The following is a 14,756-nucleotide window of genomic DNA, read 5'->3' as shown; positions in this document are numbered from 1 at the left end:
AAATACATACTTGCAAAACGCTAAAAGAAGGGCTTGAACCTTCGACCTTGTGGTTAACAGCCACACGCTCTAACCAACTGAGCTATTCCAGCAATGCGTGAATTATTTGCCATATATATATATATATATATATATATATATATATATATATATATTTATATATTTAAATTAAAGTCAAATATATAGCCATTCATAATTAATAAAAAATGAATCACCTAGGCATTCAAACTACTATCAAATCGCCTAATACAACACATTCACAAGTTATTGATCAAAAATGTCACTGCTACTTAAAAAATAGAAAAGGAACATTTCAAATTCATAAGGGTTTAGGACTTAAGCAATCTAAAAATCATGAATACTACGACATTTCAACATTTTGTAGAGCCATAACTATCAAAACATTACCTTGGGTAAGATTGAGTTAATTAGTGCGGGGCCGAGTTGCTACTATAGGATAAGAGTTTAAATTTTGGCAAAGTCGAGGAAAAAAAGTCCTCCCCTGCACCGGCCAACTACAGTTTCCTGATTTACCTCCTCATATATAGTCGTGGGGCCGACCGTGTGACGCCGTTGGGGTGGCGGATTCCACCTTTTGCTACCATGAATGTCATAACATTTTAGAAAAAACTTCTCTTGTAACGCCTGACCTTCTGACCTTACCTTACAGGGCAGACGTTACTCTTTTATTTCTATATTTTTATATTTACATTATACACTGCTTAGTTTAGAGATCTACTCTGAACATGTTTCAACTGATAGGACGTGATTTGGAGCAATGCAGAGCTTCTAGAGGTTTTGGGTCGTGTGGCTCTGACCGACCGTGTAGCCTTACTCGAGAAGGAGCATGGCATGTCCGTGTGGTGGTGACCGACCGAGTAGTCTTACCTGAGTAGGAGCATGACCTGACCGTGTGGTGATGACCGACCTGTAGTCTTACCCGAGAAAGAGCATGACATGGCCGTGTGATGATGACCGTCCGTGTAGCCTTGCCGAGGCCAACATTGGGCACGACCGTGTGTGACACACGACCGTGTAAGGCATTCGCAGGGCACGGTAGTGTGAGGTTCACACGACCGTGTCACCTTGGCCGAGAGGAAGAGGTTCGAGGTCGTGTGAATCCACACGGCCGTGACACCTCGACTGAGAGGAACGGGTCCGAGGTCGTGTGAATCCACACGACCGTGTCACAGGCCATGTGGAGGTCACACCCTGCTTTACACAAGGGTTTGTTCTCCCCTTTGTACTCATCCTTGGGTTAGGGTTCTCTTCCATTGCCTGAAGAGGGGTCCTCCCCTTTTGGGAAGACCCTAGATCCTCCTTCTTTGCCACTTTAATTATTGTCAAACTAATAAATTTATCATAAACAACTCTTGGTAGTATTGTTTTATTGCAGAGCGAAGATAAGAAAATACATCCTCCAAGACCTAACACGTTCCATGCATTAGCAAGTTCCAAGATCTTCTTCCACTGTTCCGTCACATACACACACACAAAACACTGCTCCTGCTGCCTTCTCTGACTCGAGTTTTCCTTTACTTTTATCTGCGGTATAAGGAAATACAAATCTATAAGCGAATGCTTAGTAAGTATCATCTACTCACAAAACAAGTATTAAAAAGGGAAAATACTTTTCAAAACTGCTTGGGGAAAACACAAAACTTGCACTTGACAGTAATTCACGCTAAAATGCCTAAATCGGGAATATGTACATGACATGCATTTTTAAATAGATTTGTCATGTAAAACATCCACTTAAAACCATGCTAACAATGTAAACATGAAATGGAAACATAAGTCTTGTCATTCTATAGAGTTCATCAATGCTACACTTTATACCTCAAGTTCTCAAACTTAGGAAGTTTACACTAAGACAAATAATGAATGTTGAAAACTTTATATTACATAACTAGTGAAAATAATAATAAACTTGCTTGGGCCTGACATTGTACCACTTTGCGTGCATCTTTAATAAGATCCGGGGTAGCTAATCCCGAACCGATTAAGGTACTACTCACAGTTTCTATTTTTGTCGGGTCCACCATAACCCTATCCTTGGAAATAATATGACCTAGGAAGGACACTTATAAATCCAGAACTTGCACTTGGAGAACTTTACATACAACTGGCTTTGCTGAAGAATCTGTACTACTGTCCTCAGATGTTCAACATGTTCTTCTTGAGTTCTGGAGTATATAAAGATATCGTCTATGAAGACGATTACAAACTTGTTTAAATATGCTTTGAATACTCTGTTCATCAGATCCATAAATGTAGCAAGAGCACTCGTCACTCCAAAAGGCATAACTACAAACTCGTAGTGCCCATACCTCATTCAGAATGTTGTCTTTGGTACATCATCCGCTTTCATTTTCACTTGATGATATCCAGACTGCAAATCTATTTTGGAAAAGATTGTGGCTCCCTTTAACTAGTCAAACCGATCATCAATTCTCAGCAGGAGATACCTATTCTTGATTGTTACTTTGTTCAGCGCTCGGTAGTCCACACACATTTGCATGGACCCGTCCTTCTTCTTTACGAATAACATCGGAGCTCCCCATGGTGAGTAACTAGGGCGAATAAAACCCTTGTCGAGTAACTCATGTAGCTATCCCTGAAGTTCTTTCAATTCTGTCGGAACCATGCGGTAGGGTGCCTTTGAGATTGGATGGGTACCAGGGATGAGTTCAATCTCAAATTCAATTTCCCTATCCAGAGCTAAGCCTAGTAACTCATCCGGAAACACTTCTGGGTAGTCATATACGACTCTAACTTCCTCTAGCTTTTGGTCTCTTTCTTGCTGGGTATTAATCACATGAGCTAGAAACCCAGCACATCCATCGGCTAACATTTTCTGAGCTTTTATGGCCGATAAGAATTTCTGGGTTCTCTTCTTTGATTCTCCGATGAACTCAAACTCAGGTTCTACCTCGGGTTGGAATAGGACTCGTCGCTTACGACAATCGATGGAAGCACCATACTTGCTCAGAAAGTCCATCCCAAAAATAACATCATAATCAGACATGTTCAGTATTATCAGATCACTGTACAGTTCTTTGTCTGAATTTTTGACTGGTAGCCAGTGTGTAGATGTCATTATCTCTCTCGAGGGTAATGTCATCAAAAATTATCCGCGTAGGATCTCCGGGGGTATACATATTCTTTCAGCAAATGCTATGGAGACAAATGAATGAGTTGCCCCAGTATCAAATAGCATAGTTGCATATTGACTAAAAATGCGTATCTGACTTGTGATAACAATGGAGACGTTTGCTACCTCCTCTCTGGTAAGGGAGAAAACTCGAGCATTTGTAGAACTTGGTGGAGCCTCCAGTCTACCTTGGCTAATATGAAGACCCTCCAACACGACCTGCATCTGGTGTAGCTGTGCCTGCTTGCCTCCATACTAAACAGGTTGTATTGGAAGTAGGCTACTCTTGGTCGGGCAATACTTGGCCATATGCCCCTCTTGACCACACGTATAACAACCACTAGTGCCCTTGCGATAGATTCTAGGATGCATCTTTTCACACGTGGGACACGTAGCATACTTAGGCTTCTTATTTACGAATCCTCCCTTTTTATTACTCCACTACTTTCTCTTGGAGCTCCCCTTCCAAGTTGAACCATGGCTCTGGGGTTTCTGAGTGCCAGAACTCTCTTGACTTTTATTCTCAATCAATACTGGCTTCTGCTGCTTGATACTGTTCAAGTAATGCTCCATGATCAGGGCACTACTAATCAGCTCTTCTACAGTCTGTGGTCTATTAATTTCGCCAGCTACATTCAGAGCTATCTCTGGCCTCAACATCTTGAGCATTAGCCTTACCCTTTCTCGTTCTGTGCTGACCAACTCGGGGCATAGGCGAGCCAGCCTATTGAATTTCTTCACAGCTTCGTCAACTGATAAACTTTCTTGTCGGAATTCTGTGAACTCATTGTAATGTTTGTTCATGACTCACATATGAAAGAACTCTTTGAAGAACTCAGTCTCAAAGTTAGACCAGGTCATTTGATTCACTACTCTTTTTGCCTTGACCCGTACCCACCACATTCTTGCATTACCAGTGAGGCAGAAGGAAGCACACTTTATCTTTTCTACCTTCGACCAGTCCAGTAGCTCCATTATGCTCTCCAGAGTTTTGAACCATGCCTGAGCATCCCATGGTTCGTTGGTGCCAGAGAAGTTCTCTGGTTTCAGTTTCTGCCACTAGATAAGGCATGCTTCCTGCCTCACTACCCTTGCAGGGCTTGCAGGTGTAACTGCTGGAACCTCGACCGCAATTAGTGCTGGCTTCTGGTGGGACTACAAGAGAAGCTCACTGGTTAGCAGTCAGGGTGGCTATAACCTCCTGCTGCTCTGCCAATTATCTCTACAGCCGAGTTACTACTTCTAAAAGGTTGGGCAGTGGTGTAGACTCATTTGTCTCTGGTTGAGGTTCATTAACTCTCGGCTGTCTAGTCAGCGTCCTCTGGCCATCTACATATTCATAACCAAACCAGTGAGACATATGTCAGTCCATCATCATTCTTACTTACTGCCCTTAATAATTTCATGTATAAGCATGCTTAATCTTAATAAACAGTTCTTACTAATCATAACAGAAATAAAAATGCATAAAAGTTGTGAAAAGGTATACTTTCTTACTTGGAAGTTACAAGATCAATACTTGATGTGTGTGTGGCGAAAGGGTGGAACTTGCTCTGATACCAAGCTGTAATGCTCGTCCTTCTGACCTTATCTTACAGGGCAGACATTACTCTTTTATTTCTAAATTTTTATATTTACATTATACACTGCTTAGTTTAGAGATCTACTCTGAACCTGTTTCAACTGATAGGACGTGATTTGGAGCAATGCAGAGCTTCTAGAGGATTTGGGTCGTGTGGCTCTGACCGATCATGTAGCCTTACTCGAGAAGGAGCATGGCATGTCCGTGTGGTGATGACCGACCATGTAGTCTTACCTGAGTAGGAGCATGACCTGACCGTGTGGTGATGACCGACCGTGTAGTCTTACCCGAGAAAGAGCATGACATGGCCGTGTGATGATGACCGACCGTGTAGCCTTGCCGAGGCCAACATTGGGCACGACCGTGTGTGACACACGACCGTGTAATGTATTCCCTGTTGTGCAGGGCACGGTCGTGTGAGGTTCACACGGCCGTGTCACCTTGGCCGAGAGGAAGAGGTCCGAGGTCGTGTGAATCCACACGGCCGTGACACCTCGGCTGAGAGGAAGGGGTCCGAGGCTGTGTGAATCCACACGACCGTGTCATAGGCCGTGTGGGGGTCACACCCTGCTTTACACAAGGGGTTGTTCTCCCCTTTGTACTCATCCTTGGGTTAGGGTTCTCTTCCATTGCCTGAAGAGGGGTCCTCCCCTTTTGGGAAGACCCTAGATCCTCCCTCTTTGCCACTTTAATTACTGTCAAACTAATAAATTCATCATAAACAACTCTTGGTAGTATTGTTTTATTGCAGAGCGAAGATAAGAAAATACATCCACCAAGACCTAACACGTTCCATGCATTAGCAAGTTCCAAGATCTTCTTCCACTGTTCCGTCACATACACACACACAAAACACTGCTCCTGCTGCCTTCTCTGACTCGAGTTTTCCTTTACTTTTAATACAAATCTATAAGAGAATGCTTAGTAAGTATCATCTACTCACAAAACAAGTATTAAAAAGGGAAAATACTTTTCAAAACTGCTTGGGGAAAACATAAAACTTGCACTTGACAATAATTCACGCTAAAATGCCTAAATCGGGGATATGTACATGACATGCATTGTTAAATAGATTTGTCATGTAAAACATCCACTTAAAACCATGCTAACAATGTAAACATGAAATGGAAACATAAGTCTTGCCATTCTATAAAGTTCATCAATGATACACTTTATACCTCAAGTTCTCAAACTTAGGAAGTTTCCACTAAGACAAACAATGAATGTTGAAAACTTTATATTACATAACTAGTGAAAATAATAATAAACTTGCTTGGGTCCGACATTGTACCACTTTGCGCACATCCTTAATAAGATCCAGGGTAGCTAATTGATAACCATGATTTAGCTATATTATTTTGATTCATAATGCATATTTTTGATGGTCTATTCATAGCTTAAACTCATATATACATTACATTTTGTAATTACATTTGATTTTGGACTTAATTGTAAATTAGCTTATTTTCATGGTATTTGGTGCTAATATTTGATTCTTATTTTGTAGGCATCAAAAGGGTTATGGACCCGATCAGATTGTACCACAATTGGGCTCAAATCAAGGGCTAAACGAGGCGATCAAACCTTGGAACATTATGGACCGTTCGTTGAAGATCAGAGAGATCTGAGCCATCCGTTGAGAATCTGGTCCATCCGACCTAATGAGGAGTAGATCTCGTCCATTGATGAATATCCAGAAGTTTTGATCCAGATCTAACCTCATCCAGCCGTTGATCAAGACCCGGATTGTTCTGGACCGTCCGATCAGTTTTGAAGAGGTTTAAAAGCTTCGTGAGAAGCTACAGTGCACCTGGACTCGGCTCGCGATTTTCTCTACAGTAGCGTCTTCTTCTTCGCGCGACAGCCGCAGTTCCCTTCCACAATTCAGATCCGAGAGCAGATTTTCTTCATCGCCGGCGATTCCTGAGCTCCGGCGATCTTCGTCCGAGTTCACAGAAAGTGGTCGAGGGTGTTTCCCAGTCCGCATTGCTTGTTCTGTCCGCCGCAATCCAGCATCGAGGGTGTTTCCCAGATCTGGGGTTCCATCAGCATCGGAGCTCTCGAGGGTGCTTCTGATCGCATTTCCGATCGCCTTTCCATCAGCGACTCCAGCCGATCTGATCATTCGGTTGAGTGTAGCAAATTCCAGAATTCAGCACTGTTCCTTTGTGCGTTGAGGATTTCAGCCGGTTGTGAGCCCGAAGGATGTTTTCCGGAGGCTATGAACATTCATCTGGATGAGTAGGAAGCTCTAGATTCAAAGGTGGTTGCCCGAAGGATGTTTTCCAGAGGCATCTCTGTTTTTGCAGCAGAATGAAGAAGCTGCCGAAGGGTTTGGTTTGTGGATGTTTAGGGTTTTTGTTTTGTCTTTGATTTGTTTCAAACTTGCTCAGATCGTCAGATCTGATTCACTGTCTTTACAATTTCTCCTTGTTTCAGTTTTGATTTGAATTTACTTTGCAAACCCGTATCTGATGTTATGATTTTGCAATTCTGATTTGTTTGAATCACTAATTAGTTAACCACTAATCTTGTTTAACTACTAATTAGTCAGCTAACTAGTTTGAGTTCTGAATTAGAAGTTCTGGTTAACCTTAGTTTGATTAGTTTAGGTTATTTAGTTAGCTAGTCTTTGTTCTTTACATTGGATCTATTGGGCTGCAATTGAGTGTAATTCGTGAATGCTTAATTGAAGGTTTTTGTTTGTGTTCCTCTGTTGAAGGTTACTGTGGTTGAGCATTTAAGTTTAATGGTTGAATTAAGTGTAATTGAGAATTGGATGATACTTAGGTTTTACAAGTTGTTTGAGATTTCAAGTTCACTTATTACTTGATACATTTGTTCTGTGAATTGGATTGTTAAGGATGACCATGAGTTAAATTGTAAAAGAATAACTAGAGTCTTTCATTGTTTACCTCTATTTCACATTGTTGAATGAAGTTGAGAATGGAAGAGCTTAATAGAACTTGTTGACGTAAGAATTTGATTGGAACCAATTCTAGGATACACACACACTCACTAGTTAACCTTGGAAAAATACGACTTGGGACTCCTTACTACACGTGTTATTTTAGTTAATGTGAGTTTCTAATCTTTATCAATTTGGGGTGCCACGTGACATGCAAAATGGCTTACACCAAATTTTGGCGCCGTTGCCGGGGAACTAACTAGCAATGTGTGTTGATTTTAGATTGAACATTGTGTGATTTTAATTGGTTAGCATTTTTCTTGGTTGATTTGATTGCTTATTCTTTTTGTATTTTCATGTTGGTTAATTCTTGAATTTTTAAGTGCTTTTATTGTTCATATTTTCATGTGATTGAAACTTTATGTTTTTGAGTCTTCTAATCTTGATTTTTAGTGTTGTAGTGAAGAACAGGATATTTCTTTAGCATGGATCCGTATTTTCAGAATTTTGGAGGTGGAATGGAGAGTAATCAGTATTTTCAGCCTGAGTATCAAATTTACCCAAATTTGGATCAACAAAATAGGTATGAGTCATTTTCAAATGGTTTTAATGCTAATTGGGTGGATAGTTCATGTTTCAGGTGTGAAAGTGCACAAGGACCATTTATAGAGCCATATCTTACCTACCAGAGTTCATATGGATTTCAAGAAGTTTCAACATCATTTGAACCACCTCCTTATCAACAAAATGATTTTCAGATGAATGAATCAACATGGAAACTCAAGGAGATTATGCAACAGACGAGTGAGTATCAAGAGCAACAGTTTTTAAGGATACAGAACATACAGATTCAGTTAGATCAGATTGCATCATCAATAAATCAGCTTCAAACACAACGTGCCAGTGAAGAGATGGAAAGTAGCGAATCTGTCAGGCCTGACCCTACTTCCATTAATTCATATGATTTTTCTAATATTTTTTGTGATGATTATGTAATTATGCAAATGTCTGATCCTAATGATTTTATTGTTGAAGATGTTGTTAGTGATTCAGGTTCTGAATATGTTGTTGAAGATTATTTAAGTGTAGGGGAATGCTTACTGGAAGCATTACCTCAAGAATCACCAAGAGTTGAAGATGTAAGTGTAGGGACTTGTGCTCTAGAGCCAAGTACCCAAGGATCACCACATGAAGATGTACAGTCACTAGAACCAGAGCTTGAGCATTCATTTGATGAAAAGGAGTAATAATCACCACTCCAGGTACCTTTCAAAATGACAAGGTGAGTATTTCTTGTGATTTATCAGAAAATTCAATAGAGGTACCATTTGTTTATTTCATTAGGTGTGATTCGTTTCTTGATAAATTTTCTACCCACACTAATATTCTCCTATCTTCTTTTTACCTCACATGCGTGTGGGGGACGTTTTCTTTGATTGATATTGTAGGAGAACATAAGCTTCCGGAGTGGATGCTTGAACTGAACCGCCTCCGTCCTCCAGAAAAAGCTTTGAAAGGAAAAATGAAGAATAAAAAGGAATTGAGTGGAATCAAAAGTACTCCATTTCCGACGTGGATTCTTTTGCTAAATCTTCTTCGACCACCGGAATGAAAGGGGAGTTGGTTCTAATTTCATTTTATCTTGCATTTTAATTCATGTTTTGTTATTAAATTCTTTTTGAGAGACTTTCTTTAGTTTCATACTTTGCATTTTGCATTTTGCTTCCATACTTTACATTTTGTTTAGTATATAGCATGCTATTTTGAATAAAATCCTTCATGGGAATTTTCTAAGTAATATTTTAAGATGGTAAATGTTTCTTAAATTTGATCATCAATTTTAAGTCATTTGACATGATTGGATGCTTTTCTCACATGATATTGGTTAGTGTGTTGGAGGATTCCATTTTGATCAATTGAGCTTGATTGCATGAAAATACCTAGAGAGGACCACTTTAAGCCTAAACTCTATTATATTTTTGTGTGGCATGCACTCATAGCAATTGAAACTCTAGAACTTGCTCAGTTTCTTTTCAAAGTCACAATAGCATTTGTGTGCATGGAAATTGAGGATTTTGTCAATTTTGTTTCCCTTCACACCTTCTAATTCCTTTCCTCACAATTTTCTTTAAGCAATCTCATCAAGTACTTAACTTTTGATCACCTTTGCTTGTAATTCTTTTATTGGGAATTTTGGATGAATTCTTGATGAGTTGGACAATCCAGGTGGACAAAGATTTAAGTGTGGGAGAGGATTGTATATGCTTGAAAGTTATGAGTGATTGAAATCTGAAAAGGGTGACTGATACTTGGTACAAATAGTTTAAACTAATGCATTTACAGCAGTATTTCTCAGATTTGAATGCAAAGAATTTCTATGATACGAATGGAACAAGTGAAGTTGGTGGAGAATCTGCTATGAACAGAATTAAACAGAACAATGTTTAGTGCCAAATCTATAAATTATTTGACATTGCTTTTGGTCTTGGTTTCTGAATTATATGAAATATGAATTCCTTGGCAATTCATTAAGTGTATGCTGAAGAATTTTTGAATGTTGAAATACAGTAAACTTTGGTTATCAAGGATTAAATGCAAATTCTGGAAATGAAGCTCCTGTCATTTTACTGCTAATTGGCATTTTCATCTTTGGATGTTAATTGTTGAGATTCTTCTACTGTCAAGTGATTGGTTGCAGGGTAGCAGTTGTGTATTAATTTGGATTAGTTATGTGCCAAACTCTTTGTGCAGCTCCCTGGTTATTGGAGTGGATCTGAAGTTGGAAAAATTAGAAATTACAGCAAAGTTTTTTGAGGCTGCCAATGAATTCAGAAACTAACTTATCATGCTATTCCTGACTTAAATACAAACTGAACTCAAGCTTTGACAATTTACTGTTAAAGGGTGTTTTCTTCCAAGCTGAAACCTCTATTACTTGAGCTTAATTACCTTGGAATACCAATTCTGAAACCAAAGCTTTTAACAAATGAGGTTTTCTTTTAAAGGAAGCTTTGTCCTCTCATTAACAATTAGAGGTGATGAAGTGCAGGAATGCAATGGTGAAAAATTTTCAATGCAGGTGATCAGGAGCAACGAATTGAAACTGTAACACAAATGAAAGGCTATGGGAATTGAATTGCACATTGCTACTGCATGGAATCAGAAGCTGATCACATTGTATCAAAGTTGTATCACAATTCATGAGTAGAATTCAAATCAAAACTAGAAGCATCAAGAACTGTTACTGGATTTCAGGATTCTGAAACTTTATTCAAGAAGGGCTTGAGGAATGAGTTCAAACCATGAATTTATGCAAATCTAGAATTCTGAAATTGCACTTAACCTTTTGATTGTTGTTATGAAGCCAGAACAATAACAGAAAAAAAACTGAATCTGATTTGTGAATTTGGAATTACTGGAAATGTAAATCAGTGTAGGGTTTAAAATGGGATTTTGATCTGCTGGTAATCTGTAATGGGGAGCAGGATTCGAAATTGATTGGGTGAGCATCATTTCACTTATGAGACATTGGAAGGAAGTATCATTTGATCTGAAAAGAAGGAAGGAAAGGTTTGGAATTAATAATACAAGCAGTATGAAATGGAGGCATGGAAACAGATTGGTGTAAATCTGTGTGGAATCAAATTGTAGAAGATTAATCACAACTAAATGTCGTTTTGGTTTAATAAGTAATGAGTTCCATCTACAGGTGAAGAAATGAGTTTTAGAAGCTATAGTTGGGAGTTAGTTCAATAATAAAAAAAAAAAAAAAAACAGCAGCTGGAGAACAGAATTCAAATTGGAGAATTGTATTTGGTTTATTGTGTGCCAATTTGATCTACAGATGTCTGCAGAAATTGTAACTCATTTACAAGGAAGATCATTTCTGATATTGAAGTATTAACTTAGCTTATAGTGTGCAAAACTTCAAAGCTGCTAGGTATCAAAATTCTGATACTAATTCTGGAAATGTCCTGCTATTTCTGAAGCTGAAAACTTTCTGAAGATGAAATTTTTGAAGTAACTTTGTTGCTGCTATGAAGAATTCTAAGATGCAACAATTGTGAGAGAAATCTTGAGAAATAAGCTTTATAAAAGTTGCAGGAATTGGCAAGATGAGGAGTATATTGCTAACCTATATTCCTGAATTTTCCACTACCAGTCAATGAAAAGGAAGAAGATCTGCAGGAGTTGAGATATGAAGTTTGAGAAATGAAGCTTGTTATAGCAGTTTAAATTGTTTAAGAGTTTGACAACCAAATGCTAGATGGCTGCTGTTGTTTAGACTGAGAAAAGAAGTTGCTATAAAGTGCCAAAAACTGATTATGTAAACTTGAATTGCAGAAGTTAAGATGTTTAATTTCAGAATTATTTTCCTGTTGCTATTTTTCAGATTGAAGAATATGCAAACTGCAGAAATGGGAAGAAATTTTACAGGAATGAAGGATTCTGTAAAGTAAAGAAAGTTGTTGCTGTGAAGAGTTCCCTTGGTGTGTTCTACTGGAAATGTAGCTCCTGCCATTTCATTGCTATTTGGCACCCTTACCTTTGAATTCCTGATTCTGAACTGAGTCACAGATTTTAGAATTCAACAATGTATGTTGGAATTGATCCTTTGAATGCTGATTCTTTTGTCTAAGTTTCTGATTAATGGGATTTCAAGTGGAATTCTGTTAAGATATGTTCCTTACTCCATGCTAATACTTCCATGATTTGAATTGAGATCACAACAAATGAAAACTAAAGAGGATAACTGCTACAAAAACAGAAATGAATAAAGAGCAGAAATTCAGAGTGCAGAATTCTGCAGAATAAGGAATGAAGCATTTCTGTACCCATTTGGAAATGAATTTTAAGGAGCTAGAGTTGTTGAAACTTGGAATTCTTTCGAGTATGCATTGATAGAGATCTTAAGAAGTAAGATGAAGGAGTATCAAGATTTTTGGCAGCTAAACAATGCAAAGTTGATAAAAAGTAAATTGATGTTGCTGTATTTCCAGAAATGATTTCTGAAATTCAGTCCAGCAGCAGAATGTTTCTGTTGTAATTCTGCATTTGTTGGAAGTTACATCACTTTTAGTTGGTGTGGAGTAACCATAAACCTAAAAGAGAATTTAAGCTGATGCTATAAGTTGCTGATTTCAGATGTTGTTGGAAGTAGAAAGCTGATTTCTGCAATTTGTTACTGGAATTTTGGCACAAGAGCAATAGATTAGGAACTGTAACTTTCTTATTTGAGTGTGCCAGTTTTGTATTAATCTCCACAGCATTGGTCCCTTTTGTTTTCAGTGACAACAACATAGACAACCTGGTTTCTGATATTGATGTTGCTGTTAGAAATTCAGGAATGCAGAATTTAAAAGGGTTTGCAGAATCTGTTGTGGATCCATGTAATTGTATAAATCAGAAAATTCTGATTTTGAATTCAGAATTGTGCTGTGTTGCAAAAACTATCAAGAAAAGAAAAAGGGAGCTGTTTATGTTCTAGAACTTTGCTGAGGTTCATAAGTGATACAAGCCCAACTTTCTCATAGCTCAAGTTGTGAAGTTTATTTTGATGAATCTGAATTATGAAAACTGATTGGTGGAGCTGAGTTCAGTAGCATAAATGTTGAGTATCAAATGGGACTTTAGAATGACATGTTTCAGTTGTTAGCTACAAAAGATTGAGGAAGAATTTGAAGAAGGCTGGAAATGGTAGCTGTTGGACAGGAAATTAATTCTGAATCTGAGAATGAGTTACAGATTTCAGTGAAGCTGTGATTTCAGGAGCATTGTGTGCCAATTCTAATCTATGGAGTATCATTTCTTTGTGTAGAACTCTGAACATAAAAAACTCAAGTTAACTTCTTATCTTCTCATTGGCATTGGTTTCTCAGAATTCAGATTCAGTTTTAAATCTGCTTTCAGTTCCGAATTTTGTGCTGTTAATGCAAATGTTGCACTTGAGTTTTTGGATCAGAAATGGCACGGCAGGACTATTGATATTTGTATGTTATTGCTGATAAAGCTTTGGTGATTTAGTTGAGTGCTTAGTATTTGTGATGATAGCATCTAATGAAGATTTGCTTGAGCAACATTGGAGCCAGCTGATGTTTGAAAAGGGAACTGCACTATAGAAAACAGAAAAACCATAGACTGTTTTGCAAAGGGAATAATCTTGTGCCTAGTCTTAGTCTGCGCTTTACCAGAAAAACCACAGGAAAATACTAGAAACAGAGGTTTGTGGAATTTGATCAGCAGTAACTGAAATTTAATTCCTTATTCATGTTATGCTATATGGAAATCTTTGTTAAGCTGAATCCTCCATTACACAAGTTGGAATTACTTCTCTAGGCTGATGCTGCTTAGATCAGTTCTGTTTCCGAGTTGCTGAATTTTAAGCAGAGTAGAACCTGCAGCCCTGTTAGTAGCAGAATTTCAGCAGAATTTCAGAAGCTAAAGTCAATTTATGCTATTTAGTTTTTGTGAATTCATTGGTTGTAAATCTGAGAGAAGACATCTTGAACTAAACATCTATACTTATACTTCACATCCCTCTAAATTCAAACTCTGAATTTAAGTCTGAAAACCCAGGATTTCTGATTCATATTAAAAATTTAAATTCTTCTTGTTTATCTTGATCAGTAGTCAAGATATTTTCATCTAGAGCTCTTCAAGGTTAGAAGTTGTAACATCTGGGAATCAGAGCTCAGAAATTGATCAAATGTTAGTCATTTTTGGTATTGGTGTGGCTGCTGGGATGTTGAATGAATGATAACTCTTGACAATATGACAAATTTCCATTGAAGCTCGATTTCTGCATAATTCAAAGTCTACAACTTCCTAGCTGTGATTCTGAAATATGTTGTATTCTGGATTTATGGAATTTGTAGAGGCAGATTACAGCAACACCTTAAAACAGTTGATTGTTTTGCTTGATTCTATGATGTGTTTCATTGTCCGAGACGGACAATGTTTTAAGTGTGGGGGAGGGATTACTTATCCATTAGATGATTTGAGGTTATTTTTGAGTTTCAAATGCTGGAATTTAAGTGGAAAAATGGAAAACAGTGAGAGAAAAAAATTGAAAAATGGCACATCAAGAGAGTATCAAGTGGAAGATAGAGTAT

General features: G+C 38.1%; 1 non-coding gene across 1 annotated transcript; it reads right to left on the bottom strand.

Moving 5' to 3' along the window:
- Positions 1 to 18: 18 nt before the first annotated feature.
- On the bottom strand, positions 19 to 92 carry TRNAN-GUU. The gene has a single exon. It is a non-coding gene; the product is annotated as a tRNA-Asn (tRNA).
- Between the last annotated feature and the right edge of the window lie 14,664 nt (positions 93 to 14,756).

The sequence above is a fragment of the Zingiber officinale genome, chromosome 6A (assembly GCF_018446385.1).
Source record: "Zingiber officinale cultivar Zhangliang chromosome 6A, Zo_v1.1, whole genome shotgun sequence".
Taxonomy (NCBI): Eukaryota; Viridiplantae; Streptophyta; class Magnoliopsida; order Zingiberales; family Zingiberaceae; genus Zingiber; species Zingiber officinale.
This window is presented reverse-complemented; position numbering and strand designations above follow the sequence as displayed.